Source organism: Oncorhynchus nerka, linkage group LG8 (genome assembly GCF_034236695.1).
Source record: "Oncorhynchus nerka isolate Pitt River linkage group LG8, Oner_Uvic_2.0, whole genome shotgun sequence".
NCBI lineage: Eukaryota > Metazoa > Chordata > Actinopteri > Salmoniformes > Salmonidae > Oncorhynchus > Oncorhynchus nerka.
In genome coordinates, this window is record NC_088403.1 from 67,028,422 (window position 1) to 67,042,131 (window position 13,710).

The following is a 13,710-nucleotide window of genomic DNA, read 5'->3' on the forward strand; positions in this document are numbered from 1 at the left end:
CCCCTTCTCTCTCCTCTCCCCGCCTCTCTCACCTCTCCCCCTCTCTCCTCTCTCTCTCTCCCCCGTCTCTCTCCTCCCGTCCTCTTCCTCTCACCTCTCCCTGTCTCTCTCCTCTCTCTCTCTCCCCGTCTCCTCCTCTCCTCTCTCTCTCTCCTCTCTCCCCCGTCTCTCTCCCTCTCCTCTCTCTCTCCTCCTCTCCCTCCCCCGTCTCTCTCCTCTCCCCGTCTCTCTCCTCTCCCGTCTCCTCCCCTCTCTCCTCTCCCCTCTCTCTCTCCTCTCCTCCCCCTCTCACCTCTCCCCCGTGTCTCTCACCTCTCCCCCATCTCTCTCCTCTCCCCGTCTCTCTCCTCTCCCCCGCCTCTCCTCACCTCTCCCCCTCTCTCTCCCTCTCTCCTCTCCTCCGTCTCTCTCTCTCCCCGTCTCTCCTCCTCTCCTCTCTCTCTCCCTCTCCCCTTCTCTCTCCTCTCCCCCGTCTCTCTCCTCTCCCCCGTCTCTCTCCTCTCCCTCTCCGTCTCTCTCCTCTCCCCCGTCTCTCTCCTCCCCTCTCTCTCTCCTCTCTCCTCTCCTCTCTCTCCTCTCCCTCTCTCCTCTCCCCGTCTCTCACCTCCCCCGTCTCTCCTTCTCTCCCGTCTCTCATCCGTCTCTCTCCTCATCTCTCTCTCCCCGTCTCTCTCCTCTCCTCCCCCTCTCTCCTCTCCCCCGTCTCTCACCTCTCCCCGTCTCTCACCTCTCCTCCCTTCCTCTCTCCTCTCCCCGTCTCCTCTCATCCGTCTCTCTCCTCCCATCCGTCTCCCCGTCTCTCTCCTCTCCTCTCTCTCTCACTCTCTCTCTCCTCTCCTCTCTCTCCTCCTCTCTCCTCCTCTCTCTCTCTCTCTCTCTCCTCCTTCTCCTCTCCTCTCATCTCCTCTCTCCTCTCCCTCTCCCTCTCCTCTCCCTCTCTCTCCTCTCCTCTCTCTCCTCTCCTCCGTCTCTCCCTCCCTCTCTCTCTCCCTCTCATCCATCTCTCTCCTCTCATCCGTCCTCCTCTCTCCCTCTCTCTCTCCTCTCCCCTCTCTCCTCTCCCCCGTCTCTCTCCTCCATCTCTCTCCTCTCATCCATCTCTCCCCGTCTCTCTCCTCCTCCTCTCTCTCCTCTCCCTCCATCTCTCTCCTCTCCCCCGTCTCTCTCCCTCTCCCCTCCGTCTCTCTCCTCTCCCTCTCTCTCTCTTCTCCGTCTCTCTCACCTCTCCCCGTCTCTCTCCTTATCCTCCCGTCTCTCTCCTTATCCTCCCGTCTCTCTCCTTCCCTCCCCTTCTCTCCTCTCCTCTCTCTCTCTCCCCCGTCTCTCTCCCCTCCCTGTCTCTCTACCCTCCCCCGTCTCTCTACTCTCCGCCGTCTCTCTACTCTCCCCTGTCTCTCTCCCCTCCCCCGTCTCTCTCCCCTCCCCGTCTCTCTACTCTCCCCCATCTCTCTACTCTCCCCCGTCTCTCTACTCTCCCCTGTCTCTCTACTCTCCCCTGTCTCTCACAGGAGAGGTGTAAGAGAGGAGAGGTGGAAGAGAGGAGAGGTGGAAGAGAGGAGAGGTGGAAGAGAGGAGAGGTGGAAGAGAAGAGAAGAGAGGGGGAAGAGAAGAAAGGAGGGGAAGGAGAGGGGAGAGAGGGAAGAGAGGGGGGAGGAGAGGAGGGGAAGAGAAGAGGGGAAGAGAGGAGGAAGAGAGGAGAGGTGGAAGAGAGAGAGAGGGTGGAAGAGAGGAGAGGTGGAAAGAAGAGAGGAGAGGTGGAGAGAGAGGTGGAAGAGAGGAGAGGTGGAAGAGAGGAGAGGGTGGAAGAGAGGAGAGGTGGAAGAGAGGAGAGAAAGAGAGGAGGGGAAGAGAGGAGAGGTGGAAGAGAGGAGAGGTGGAAGAGAGGAGAGGTGGAAGAGAGGAGAGATGGAAGAGAGGGTGAAGAGAGGAGAGGGGGAAGAGAGGAGAGGTGGAAGAGAGGAGAGGTGGAAGAGAGGGGAGAGAAGAGAGGAGAGGGGAAGAGAGGAGAGAAGAGGGGAAGAGAGGAGAGGTGGAAGAGAGAGAGGTGGAAGAGAGAAGAGAGGGGGAAGAGGAGAAGAGAAGAGAGGTGGAAGAGAGGAGAGGGAAGGAGGAGGTGGAAGAGAGAGGTGGAAGAGAGGAGAGAGGGGGAGAGAGGAGAGGAGGAGAGGAGAGGGGAAGAGGGGGAAGAGGGAGGTGGAAGAGAGGAGAGGTGGAAGAGAGGAGAGATGGAGGAGAGGAGAGGGGGAAGAGAGGAGAGAGGTGGAGGAGAGGAGGAAGAAGGAGAGGGGGAAGAGAGGGAGAGGGGGAAGAGAGGAGAGGTGGAAGAGAGGAGAGGTGGAAGAGAGGAGAGGAGAGGTGGAAGAGAGGAGAGGTGGAAGAGAGGAGAGGTGGAAGAGAGGGGAGAGGGGGAAGGAGGAGGAGAGAGGTGGAGAGAGGGAAGAGAGGAGAGGTGGAAGAGAGGAGAGGTGGAAGAGAAGGAGAGGTGGAAGAGAGAGGAGAGGGGAAGAGAGGAGAGGTGGAAGAGAGAAGGGGGGAAGAGAAGGGAGGGGAAGAGAGGAGAGGAAGAGGTGGAAGAGGAGAGGATGGAAGAGAGGAGAGGGGGAAGAGAGGAGAGGGGGAAGAGAGGAGAGGGGGAAGAGAGGAGAGGGGAGGTGGAAGAGAGGAGAGGAGAGGGAGAGAAGAGAGGGTGAAGAGAAGAGAGGTGGAAGAGAGGAGAGGGGAAGAGAGGAGAGATGGAAGGAAGAGAGGGAGAGGTGGAAGAGAGGAGAGAGGGGAAGAGAGGGGGAAGAGAGGAGAGAGGGGAGAGAGGAGAGGTGGAAGAGAGGAGAGGGGAAGAGAGAGAGAAGAGGTGGAAGAGAGGAGAGAGGGTGAAGAGAGGTGAGAGAGAGTGGAAGAGAGGAGAGGGGAAGAGAAGAGAGGTGGAAGAGAGGAGAGGTGAAGAGAGAGAGGGAGAAGGGAGAAGAGAGGGGAGAGAGGGGAAGAAAGGAGAGGGGAAGAAGAGAGGAGAGGGGGAAGAGAGAGAGGGGAAGAGAGGAGAGGTGGAAGAGAGGAGAGGTGGAAGAGAGGAGAGAGAGAGGAGAGGTGGAAGAGAGGAGAGGTGGAAGAGAGAGAGGGGAAGAGAGGAAGAGAGGAGAGGTGGAAGAGAGAGGTGGAGGAGGAAGAGAGGAGAGAAGAGAGGTGGAAGAGAGGAGAGAGGGGAAGAGAGGAGAGGGTGAAGAAGAGAGGAGAGGAGGGGGAAGAGAGGGAAGAGGGAGAGAAGAGAGGAGAGGGGGAAGAGAGGAGAGGTGGAAGAGAAGAGAGGTGGAAGAGAGGAGAGGTGGAAGAGAGAGAGGGGGAAGAGAGGAGAGGTGGAAGAGAGGAGAGGTGGAAGAGAGGAGAAGGAGGAGGAAGAGAGGAGAGGGAAGGAAGAGAGGGAAGAGAGGGAGAGGAGAGGTGGAAGAGAGGAGAGGTGGAAGAGAGGAGAGGGGGAAGAGAGGAGGAGAGAGGGAGGAAGAGAGGAGAGGGGGAAGGGAGAGAGAGAGGGGAAGAGAGGAGAGGGGAAGGAGAGGAGAGGGGGAAGAGAGGAGAGAGGAAGGAGGAGAGGGGGAAGAGAGGAGAGGTGGAAGAGAGGAGAGAGGGAGGAGAGGTGGAAGAGAGGAGAGGTGGAAGAGAGGAGAGAGAGGTGGAAGAGAGGAGAGGTGGAAGAGAGGAGAGGTGGAAGAGAGGAGAGGGGAAGAGAGGAGAGGGGGAGGAGAGGGGAAGAGAGGAAGAGGTGGAAGAGAGGAGAGGTGGAAGAGAGGGAGGTGAAGAGAGGAGGGGAGAGGAGAGAGGGGAGAGAGGAGAGATGGAAGAGAGAGGGAAGAGGGAGAAGAGAGGAGAAGAGAGGAGAAAGAGAGGAGAGGGGGAAGAGAGAGAGAGGTGGAAGAAGAGAGGAGAGGTGGAAGAGAGGAGGGGGAAGAGAGGAGAGATGGAAGAGAGAGAAGAGAGAAGAGAGGAGAGGGGGAAGAGAGGGTGAAGAGAAGAGAGGTGGAAGAGAGGAGAGGGGGAAGAGAGGAGAGGAGAGGAGGAGAGAGGAGAGGAAGAGAGGAGAGGGAAGAGAGAAGAGAGGAGAGGAGAGAAGAGAGAGGGGGAAGAGAGAGAGGTGGAAGAGAGAGAGGGGAAGAGGAGAGGTGGAAGAGAGGAGAGGGGAAGAGAGGAGAGGGGAAGAGAGGAGAGGGGAAGAGAGGAGAGGGGGAAGAGAGAGGAGAGGAAGAAGAGAGAGGGAGAGAGGAAGAGAGGAAGAGAGGTGGAAGAGAAGAGAGGTGGAAGAGAGAGAGGTGAGAAGAGAGGAGAGGGGAAGAGAGGAGGGAAGAGAGGAGAGAAGGAGAGGGTGGAAGAGAGGAGAGAGGGGGAAGAGAGGGAAGAGAGGGAGGAAGAGAGAGAGAGGGAAGAGAGAGAGAGGAAGAGAGAGAGAGAGGAGAGGAGAGGAAAGAGAGGAGAGGGGAAGAGAGAGAGGAGAGGTGGAAGAGAGGAGAGGAGAGGTGGAAGAGAGGAGAAGTGGAAGAGAGGAGAGGGAAGAGAGGAGAGGAAGAGAGGAGAGGGGGAAGAGAGGAGAGGGGGAAGAGAGGAGAGGTGGAAGAGGAGAAGAGAGAGAGGGGAAGAGAGGAGAGGTGGAAGAGAGGAGAGGGGAAGAGAGAGAGGGGAAGAGAGGAGAGGGGAGAGAGAGAGAGGGGAAGAGAGGAGAGAGAGGAGAGGGGAAGAGAGGAGAGGGGAAGAGAGGAGAGGGGGAAGAGAGGAGAGGAGGAAGAGAGGGAAGAGAGGGGTGGAAGAGAGGAGAGGGGAAGAAGAGAGAGGTGGAAGAGAGGGTGGAGAGAGGGAAGAGAGGAGAGGTGGAAGAGAGAGAAGAGAGGAGGTGGAAGAGAGGAGAGGAAGAGAGGAGAGAGAGGGGAAGAGAGGAAGAGGGGGAAGAGAGGAGAGGTGGAAGAGAGGAGAAGAGAGGAGAGGGGGAAGAGAGGAGAGGGGAAAGAGAGAGAGAGGGGAAGAGAGAGAGAGGTGGAAGAGAGGAGAGGGGAAGAGAGGGGGAGAGAGGTGGAGAGAGAGAGGAGAGGAGGAAGAGAGGAGAGATGGAAGAGAGGAGAGGGGAAGAGAGAGAGGGGGAAGAGAGGAGAGGGGAAGAGAGGAGAGGGGGAAGAGAGAGAGGGAAGAGAGGAAGAGAGGAGAGAGGGGAAGAGAGGAGAGGTGGAAGAGAGGAGAGAGGGAGGGAGAGAGAGAGGGGGAAGAGAGGAGAGGTGGAAGAGAGGAGAGAGAGAGGTGGAAGAGAGAGAGAGAGGAGAGGAGAGGGGAAGAGAGGAGAGGTGGAAGAGAAAGAGAGGAGGTGGAAGAGAGGAGAGGGAAGGAGGAGAGGTGGAAGAGGGGAAGAGAGGAGAGGAAGAGAGGAGAGGAAGAGAAGAGAGAAGAGAGGTGGAAGAGAGGAGAGGGGAAGAGAGGAGAGGGGAAGAGAGGAGAGGGAAGAGAGAGAGAGAGAGGTGGAAGAGGAGAGAAGAGAGAGAAGAGAGAGAGAGAGGTGGAAGAGAGGAGAGGTGGAAGAGAAGGAGAGGGGAAGAGAGGAGAGAGAAGAGAGGAGAGGTGGAAGAGAGGAGAGGAAGAGAGGGTGAAGAGAAGAGAGGTGGAAGAGAGGAGAGGGGGAAGAGAGGAGAGGTGGAAGAGAGGAGAGGTGGAAGAGAGGAGAGGGGAAGAGAGGAGAGGAGAGGGGGAAGAGAGGAGAGGGGAAGAGAGGAGAGGGGGAAGAGAGGAGAGGTGGAAGAGAGAGGAGAGGGAGAGGAGAGGAAGAGAGAGAGGTGGAAGAGAGAGAGGGGAAGAGAGAGAGGGGGAAGAGAGGAGAGGGGGAAGAGAAGAGGAGAGGGGGAAGAGGAGAGGGAGGAGAGGGGAAGAGAGGAGAGAGGTGGAAGAGAGGAGAGGAGAAGAGAGAGAGGTGGAAGAGAGGGGGAAGAGAGGGGAAGAGAGAGAGGAAGAGAGGAGAGGGAAGAGAGGAGAGGTGGAAGAGAGGAGAGAGGGAAGAGAGGAGAGGTGGAAGAGAGGAGAGGGGGAAGAGAGGAGAGGGGGAAGAGAGGAGAGATGGAAGAGAGGGAGAGAGGGGAAGAGGAGGAGAGGGGGAGAGGGAGAGAAGAAGAGAGAGAGGGGAAGAGAGAGAGGGGAAGAGAGGAGAGGGGGAAGAGAGGAGAGGTGGAAGAGAGAGAGGGGGAAGAGAGGAGAGGGGGAAGAGAGGAGAGGGGGAAGAGAGGAGAGGGGGAAGAGAGGAGAGAGGGGAAGAGAGGAGAGAGGGGAAGAGAGGAGAGGGGGAAGAGAGGAGAGGTGGAAGAGAGGAGAGGGGGAAGAGAGGAGAGGGGGAAAGAGAGGAGAGGGGGAAGAGAGGAAGAGAGGGGGAAGAGAGGAGAGGGGAAGAGAGAGAGAGGGGAAGAGAGGGTGAAAAGAAGAGAGGGGGAAGAGAGGAGAGAGGGAAGAGAGGAGAGGGGGAAGAGAGGAGAGGGGGAAGAGAGGAGAGGTGGAAGAAGAGGAGAGAGTGGGAAGAGAGGAGGAGAAGAGAGGAAGAGAGGAGAGGGGGAAGAGAGGAGAAGAGAAGAGAGGTGAAGAGAAGAGAGAGAGGTGGAAGAGAGGAGAGAGGGGAAGAGAGGAGAGGTGGAAGAGAGGGAGGGGAAGAGAGAGAGGGGAAGAGAGGAGAGGGGAAGAGAGGAGAGGGGAAGAGAGAGAGAGGAAGGAAGAGAGAGGGAGAGAAGAGAGGAGAGAGAGAAGAGAGGGGAGAGGAGGGAAGAGAGGAGAAGAGAGGGGAAGAGAGGAGAGATGGAAGAGAGAGAGGTGGAGAGAGAGGAAGAGAGGAGAGGGGAAGAGAGGGGGAAGAGAGGAGAGGGGAAGAGAGGAGAGGGGGAAGAGAGGAGAGGGGGAAGAGAGGAGAGGTGGAAGAGAGGAGAGGAAGAGAGGAGAGGTGGAAGAGAGAGAGAGGGGAAGAGAGGAGAGGTGGAAGAGAGGAGAGGTGGAAGAGAGGAGAGGTGGAAGAGAGGAGAGGGGAAGAGAGGAGAGGTGGAGGAGAGGAGAGGGGAAAGAGAGGAGAGGTGGAGGAGAGGAGAGGGGAAGAGAGGAGAGGTGGGAAGAGAGGAGAGGGGGAAGAGAGGAGAGGGGGAAGAGAGGGGGAAGAGAGGAGAGGTGGAAGAGAGGAGAGGTGGAGAGAGGAGAGAGAGAGAGGAAGAGAGGAGAGGGGGAAGAGAGGAGAGGGGGAAGAGAGAGAGAGGAGAGGGGAAGAAGAGAGGGGGAAGAGAAGAGAGGGGAAGAGAGAGAGAGGGGGAAGAGAGAGAGGGGGAAGAGAGGAGAGAGGGGGAAGAGAGGAGAGGGGGAAGAGAGGAGAGGTGGAAGAGAGGAGAGGGAAGAGAGGAGAGGGGAAGAGAAGAGAGGAGAGGGAAGAAAGAAGAGAGAGGGAAGAGAGGAGAGGGAAGAGAGGAGGGGGGAAGAGAGGAGAGGGGAAGAGAGGAGAGGAGGAGAGGGTGGAAGAGAGAGAGAGGTGGAAGAGAGGAGAGAGAGAGGAGAGAGGGGGAAGAGAGGAGAGGTGGAAGAGAGGGGGAAGAGAGGAGAGGTGGGAAGAGAGGAGAGGGGAAGAGAGAGAGGTGGAAGAGAGGAGAGGGGGAAGAGAGGAGAGGGGAAGAGAGGAGAGGAGGAAGAGAGGAGAGGTGGAAGAGAGAGAGGGGAAGAGAGAGGAGAGGTGGAAGAGAGGAGAGAGGGAAGAGAGGAGAGGGGAATAGGAGAGAGAGGAAAGAGAGAGAGGTGGAAGAGAGGAGAGAGGGGAAGAGAGGAGAGGTGGAAGAGAGGAGAGGGGGAAGAGAGGAGAGGGGAAGAGAGGAGAGGTGGAAGAGAGGAGAGGGAAGAGAGGAGAGGGGAAGAGAGAGGAGAGGGGGAAGAGAGAGAGAGGTGGAAGAGAGGAGAGGGGGAAGAGAGGAGAGGTGGAAGAGAGGAGAGGGTGAAGAGAAGAGAGGTGGAAGAGAGGAGAGGGGGAAGAGAGGGAGGAGAGGTGGAAGAGAAGGAGAGGTGGAAGAGAGGAGAGGGGGAAGAGAGAGAGGAAGGAGAGGTGGAAGAGAGAGGAAGAGAGAGAGAGGGTGAAGAGAGAGAGGAGAGAAGAGAGGGGAAGAGAGGAGAGGGGGAAGAGAGAGAGGGGGAGAGAGAGGGGAAGAGAGGAGAGGGTGGAAGAGAGGAGAAGGGAAGGAAGAGAGGAGAGGGAAGAGAGGAGAGGTGGAAGAAGAGAGGAGAGGGGGAAGAGAGGAGAGGTGGAAGAGAGGAGAGGGGAAGAGAGGAGAGGGGAAGAGAGGAGAGGGGAAGAGAGGAGAGGGGGAAGAGAGGGAGAGGGGGAAGAGAGAGGAGAGGTGGAAGAGAGAGAGAAGAGAGGAGAGAAGAGGAGAGGAAGAGAGGAGAGGGAGAGAAGAAGAGAGAGAGGGGGAAGAGAGGAGAGGGGGAAGAGGAGAGAGAAAGAGAGGAGAGGTGGAAGAGAAGAGAGGAGGGGGAAGAGAGGAGAGGAGAGGGGAAGAGAGGAGAGGGGGGAAGAGAGGAGAGGGGGAAGAGAGGAGAGGGAAGAGAGGAGAGGTGGAAGAGAGGAGAGGGGAAGAGAGGAGAAGAGAAGAGAGGGAAGAGAGAGGGAGAGAGGAAGAGAGAGAGAGGTGGGAAGAGAGAGAGGGGGAGAGGGGAAAGAGAGGAGAGGGGAAGAGAGGAGAGGAGGAGGAGAGGGGAAGAGAGAGAGAGAGGGGAAGAGAGGAGAGGTGGAAGAGAGGAGAGGTGGAAGAGAGGAGAGGTGGAAGAGGAGAGAGAGGGAAGAGAGGGAGGAAGAGAGAGGTGGAAGAGAGGAGAGGGGAGGGAAGAGAGGAGAGGGAAGAGAGAGAGGAGAGAGGGAAGAGAGGAGAGGTGGAAGAGAGAGGAGGAAGAGAGGGAGGAGAGAGGAGAGGGGAGAGAAGAGGGGGAAGAGAGAGAAGAGAGGTGAAGAAGAGAGGAGAGGGGAAGAGAGGAGAGGGGGAAGAGAGGTGGAAGAGAGGGAAGAGAGGAGAGGGAGGAAGAGAGAGAGAGGGAAGAGAGGAGAGGGGAAGAGAGAAGAGAGGAGAGGGGAAGAGAGGAGGGGAAGAGAGAGGGTGGAAGAGAGGAGAGGGGGAAGAGAGGAGAGGGGAAGAGAGGAGAGAGAGGAAGAGGAGGTGGAAGAGAGGAGAGAGGGAAGAGAGAGAGGGGGAAGAGAGGAGAGAGAAGAGGAAAGAGAGGAGAGAGGAGGGAAGAGAGGAGAGGGGAAGAGAGAGAGAGAGAGGAGGGTGGAAGAAGAGAGGAGAGAGGAAGAGAGGAGAGGGGGAAGAGAGGGAGGTGGAAGAGAGGAGAGGTGGAAGAGAGGAGAGGGGGAAGAGAGAGAGAGGGAAGAGAAGAGAGGAGGAGAGGGGAAGAGAGGAGAGGTGGAAGAGAGAGAGAGGGGGAAGAGAAGGAGAGGTGGAAGAGAGGGAGAGAGGAAGAGAGGGGGAAGAGAGGAGAGAGGGAAGGAGGAGAGAGGGGGGAAGAGAGGAGAGGGGGAAGAGAGGAGAGATGGAAGAGAGGAGAGGTGGAAGAGAGGAGAGGTGGAGGAGAGGAGAGGGGAAAGAGAGGAGAGGGGGAGGAGAGAGAGAGAGGTGGAAGAGAGGAGAGGGAAGAGAGGAGAGAGAGGTGGAAGAGAGGAGAGGGGAAGAGAGGAGAGGGGGAAGAGAGGGTGAAGAGAAGAGAGGTGGAAGAGAGGAGAGGGGGAAGAGAGGAGAGATGGAAGAGAGGAGAGGGAAGAGAGGAGAGGGGGAAGAGAGGAGAGGGAAGAGAGGGTGAAGAGAGAGAGGTGGAAGAGAGGAGAGGTGGAAGAGAGGAGAGGGGGAAGAGAGGAGAGGGGAAGAGAGAGAGAGGGGAAGAAGAGAGGAGAGGGGAAGAGAGGAGAGGGGGAAGAGGGGAAGAGAGAGGGGGGGAAGAGAGGAGAGGGGGAAGAGAGGAAGAGGGGAAGAGAGGAGAGGTGGAAGAGAGGAGAGGGGAAGAGAGAGAGAGAGGGGGAAGAGAGGAGAGGGGGAAGAGAAGAGAGGGGGAAGAGAGGAGAGAGTGGAAGAGAGGAGAGGTGGAAGAGAGAGGTGGAAGAGAGAGAGGTGGAAGAGAGGAGAAGAGAGGAGAGAAAGAGAGAGGGGGGAAGAGAGGAGAGGGGGAAGAGAGGAGAAGAGAGAGAGGGGAAGAGAGGAGAGGGGGAAGAGAGGAGAGAGGAAGAGAGGGGAAGAGAGGAGAGGTGGAAGAGAGGAGAGGGGGAAGAGAGGAGAGGTGGAAGAGAGGAGAGGTGGAAGAGAGGAGAGGGAAGAGAGGAGAGGGAGGAGGAAGAGAGGAGGGAAGAGAGAGAGGGGAAGAGAGGGGGAGAGGAGGGAGAGAGAGGGAAAGAGAGGAGAGGTGGAAGAGAGGAGAGGGGAAGAGAGAGAGGGGAAGGAGAGAGGAGGAGAGAAGAATGAGAGAGAGAGGGGAAGAGAGGAGAGGTGGAGAAGAGAGGAGAGGGGGAAGAGAGAGAGAGGTGGAAGAGAGGAGAGAGGAAGAGAGGAAGAGGTGGAAGAGAGAGAGAGGGGGAAGAGAGGAGAGGGGAAGAGAGGAGAGGGAAGGAAGAGAGAGAGGGGAAGAGAGGGAGAGGGGAAGAGAGGAGAGGTGGAAGAGAGAGGTGGAAGAGGGGGAGAAAGAGAGGAGAGGTGGAAGAGAGGAGAAGAGAGGGGGAAGAGAGGTGGAGAGAGGGGAAGAGAGAGAGGGGAAGAGAGAGAGGAAGAGGGAGAGATGGAAGAGAGGAGAGGTGAAGAGAGAGAGAGAGTGGAAGAGAGGAGAGGGGGAAGAGAGGAGAGGGGGAAGAGAGGAGAGGGAGAAGAGAGAGAGGGAAGAGAGAGAGGAAGAGAGGAGAGGAAGAGAGGAGAGGAAGAGGAAGAGAGGAGAGGGGGAAGAGAGGGGGAGAGAGGGGGGAAGAGAGGAGAGGGGGAAGAGAGGAGAGGGGGAAGAGAGGAGAGGTGGAAGAGAGGAGAGGGGGAAGAGAGGAGAGGTGGAAGAGAGGAGAGGGGAAGAGAGGAGAGGGGGAAGAGAGGAGAGGGGGAAGAGAGGAGAGGTGGAAGAGAGAGGGGGAAGAGAGGAGAAGAGAGGAGAGAGAGAGAGGGGAAGGAAGAAGAGAGGAGAGAGGGGAAGAGAGGAGAGAGAGAGGTGGAAGAGAGGAGAGGGGAAGAGAGGAGAGAGGGAAGAGAGGAGAGGTGGAAGAGAGGAGAGGGGAAGAGAGGAGAGGGGAAGAGAGGAGAGGGGGAAGGAGGAGAGGAAGAGAGGAGAGAGAGAGGGGAAGAGAGGAGAGAGGGAAGAGAGAGAGGTGGAAGAGAGAGAGGTGGAAGAGAGGAGAGGGGGGAAGAGAGAGAGAAGAGAGGAGAGGGTGGAGAGAGAGGGGGAAGAGAGGGAAGAGAAGAGAGAGAGGAAGAGAGGAGAGGTGGAAGAGAGGAGAGGTGGAAGAGAGAGGGGAAGAGAGGAGGAGAGGGAAGAGAGGAGAGGGGGAAGAGAGGAGAGGTGGAGAGAGGAGGAGAGGGGAAGAGAGAAGAGAGGAGAGAGGTGGAAGAGAGGAGAGGGAAAGAGAGGAGAGGAAAGAGAGGAGAGGGAAGAGAGGAGAGGGGAAGAGAGAAGAGAGAAGAGAGGAGAGGAGAGGGGGGAAGAGAGGAGGAAGAGAAGAGAGGGGAAGAGAGAGGGGAGAGGAGAGAGGAAGAGAGGTGGAAGAGAGAGAGGTGGAAGAGAGGAGAGGGAAGAGAGAGAAGAGAGGAAGAGAGGAGGGGGAAGAGAGAGAGAGGTGGAAGAGAGGAGAGGGGAAGAGAGGAGAGGGAAGAAGAGAGGAGAGGGGGAAGAGAGAGAGAGGTGGAAGAGAGGTGGAAGAGAAGAGAGGAGAGGGGAAGAGAGGAGAGAGGGGAAGAGAGGAGAGAAGAGAGGAGAGGAGAAGAGAGGGAGAGGGAAGAGAGGAGAGGGAAGAGAGGAGAGGGGGAAGAGAGGAGAGGTGGAAGAGAGGAGAGGGGAAGAGAGAGAGGGGAAGAGAGGAGAGGTGGAGAGAGGGAGGAAGAGGAGAGGTGGAAGAGAGGAGAGGTGGGAAGAGAGGAGAGGGGGAAGAGAAGAGAGGGGGAAGAGAGGAGAGGGAAGAGGAGAGAGAGGAGAGGAGGGGGAAGAGAGGAGAGGGGAAGAGAGGAGAGGGGAAGAGAGAGAGAGAGAGAGGGAAGAAGAGAGGGGGAAGAGAGGAGAGGGGAAGAGGGGAAGAGAGGTGGAGAGGGATGGAAGAGAGGAGGGGGAAGAGGAAGAGAGGAGAGAGAGGGGAAGAGAGGAGAGAAGAGAGGAGAGGGAAGAGAGGAGAGGGGGAAGAGAGGAGAGAGAGAGGTGAAGAGAGGAGAGGTGGAAGAGAGGAGAGGGGAGAGAGAGAGAGGTGGAAGAGAGGAGAGGTGGAAGAGAGGAGAGGTGGAAGAGAGGAGAGGTGGAAGAGAGGAGAGGTGGAAGAGAGGAGAGGGGAAGAGAGGAGAGGAAGAGGAAGAGAGGGAGAGAAGAGAGAGAGGTGGAAGAGAGGAGAGGTGAAGAGAGAGAGGGGAAGAGAGGAGAGGGGGAAGAGAGGAGAGGTGGAAGAGAGGAGAGATGGAAGAGAGGAGAGGGGGAAGAGAGGAGAGGGGGAAGAGAGGAGAGGTGGAGAGGGGAGGGAGAGAGAGGAAGAGGAGAGGTGGAAGAGAGGAGAGGTGAGAGGAGAGATGGAGAGGGGAAGAGAGAGAGGTGAAGAAGAGAGAGAGGGGGAAGAGAGGAGAGGAGAGGAGAGAGAGGAGAGGGAAGAGAGGAGAGGGGAAGAAGAGAGGAGAGGTGGAAGAGAGGAGAGGGGGAAGAGAGGAGAGGGGGAAGAGAGGAGAGGGGGAAGAGAGGAGAGAAGAGAGGTGGAAGAGAGAGAGGAGAGAGGAGAGGGGGAAGAGAGGAGAGGGGGAAGAGAGGAGAGAAGAGAGGAGAGGGGAAGAGAAGAGAGAGGGTGGAAGAGAGAGAGGTGGAAGAGAGGAGAGGGGGAAGAGAGGAGAGGAAGGAAGAAGAGAGAGAGGGGGAAGAGAGGAGAGGGGGAAGAGAGAGGAGAGAGAAGAGGGGAAGAAGAGAGAGAGAGAAGAGAGGTGGAAGAGAGGAGAGAGGTGGAAGAGAGGAGAGGTGGAAGAGAGGAGAGGTGGAAGAGAGGAGAGGGGGAAGAGAGGAGAGAGGTGGAAGAGAGGAGGAAGAGAGGAGAGGGGGAAGAGAGGAGAGGGGGAAGAGAGGAGAGAGGGGAAGAGAGGAGGGAGAGAGGAGAGATGGAGGAGAGGGGGAAGAGAGAGGAGAGGGGAAGAGAGAGAGAGGAAAGGAGAGAGAGGAGAGGAGAGGGGAAGAGAGAGAGGAAGAGAGGAGAGGGAAGAGAGAGAGGGGGAAGAGAGGGTGGAAGAGAGAGAGAGGAGAGGGGAAGAGAGGAGAGGTGGAAGAGAGGAGAGGGGAAGAGAGGAGAGGTGGGAAGAGAGGAGAGGGGGAAGAGAGGGTGAAGAGAAGAGAGGTGGAAGAGAGGAGAGGGGGAAGAGAAGAGAGGTGGAAGAGAGGAGAGGGGGAAGAGAGGAGAGGTGGAAGAGAGGAGAGGGAAGAGAAGAGGGGGAAGAGAGGAGAAGGAGGGTGAAGAGAGGAGAGGGGAGAGAGGTGAAGAGAGGAGAGGTGGAAGAGAGGAGA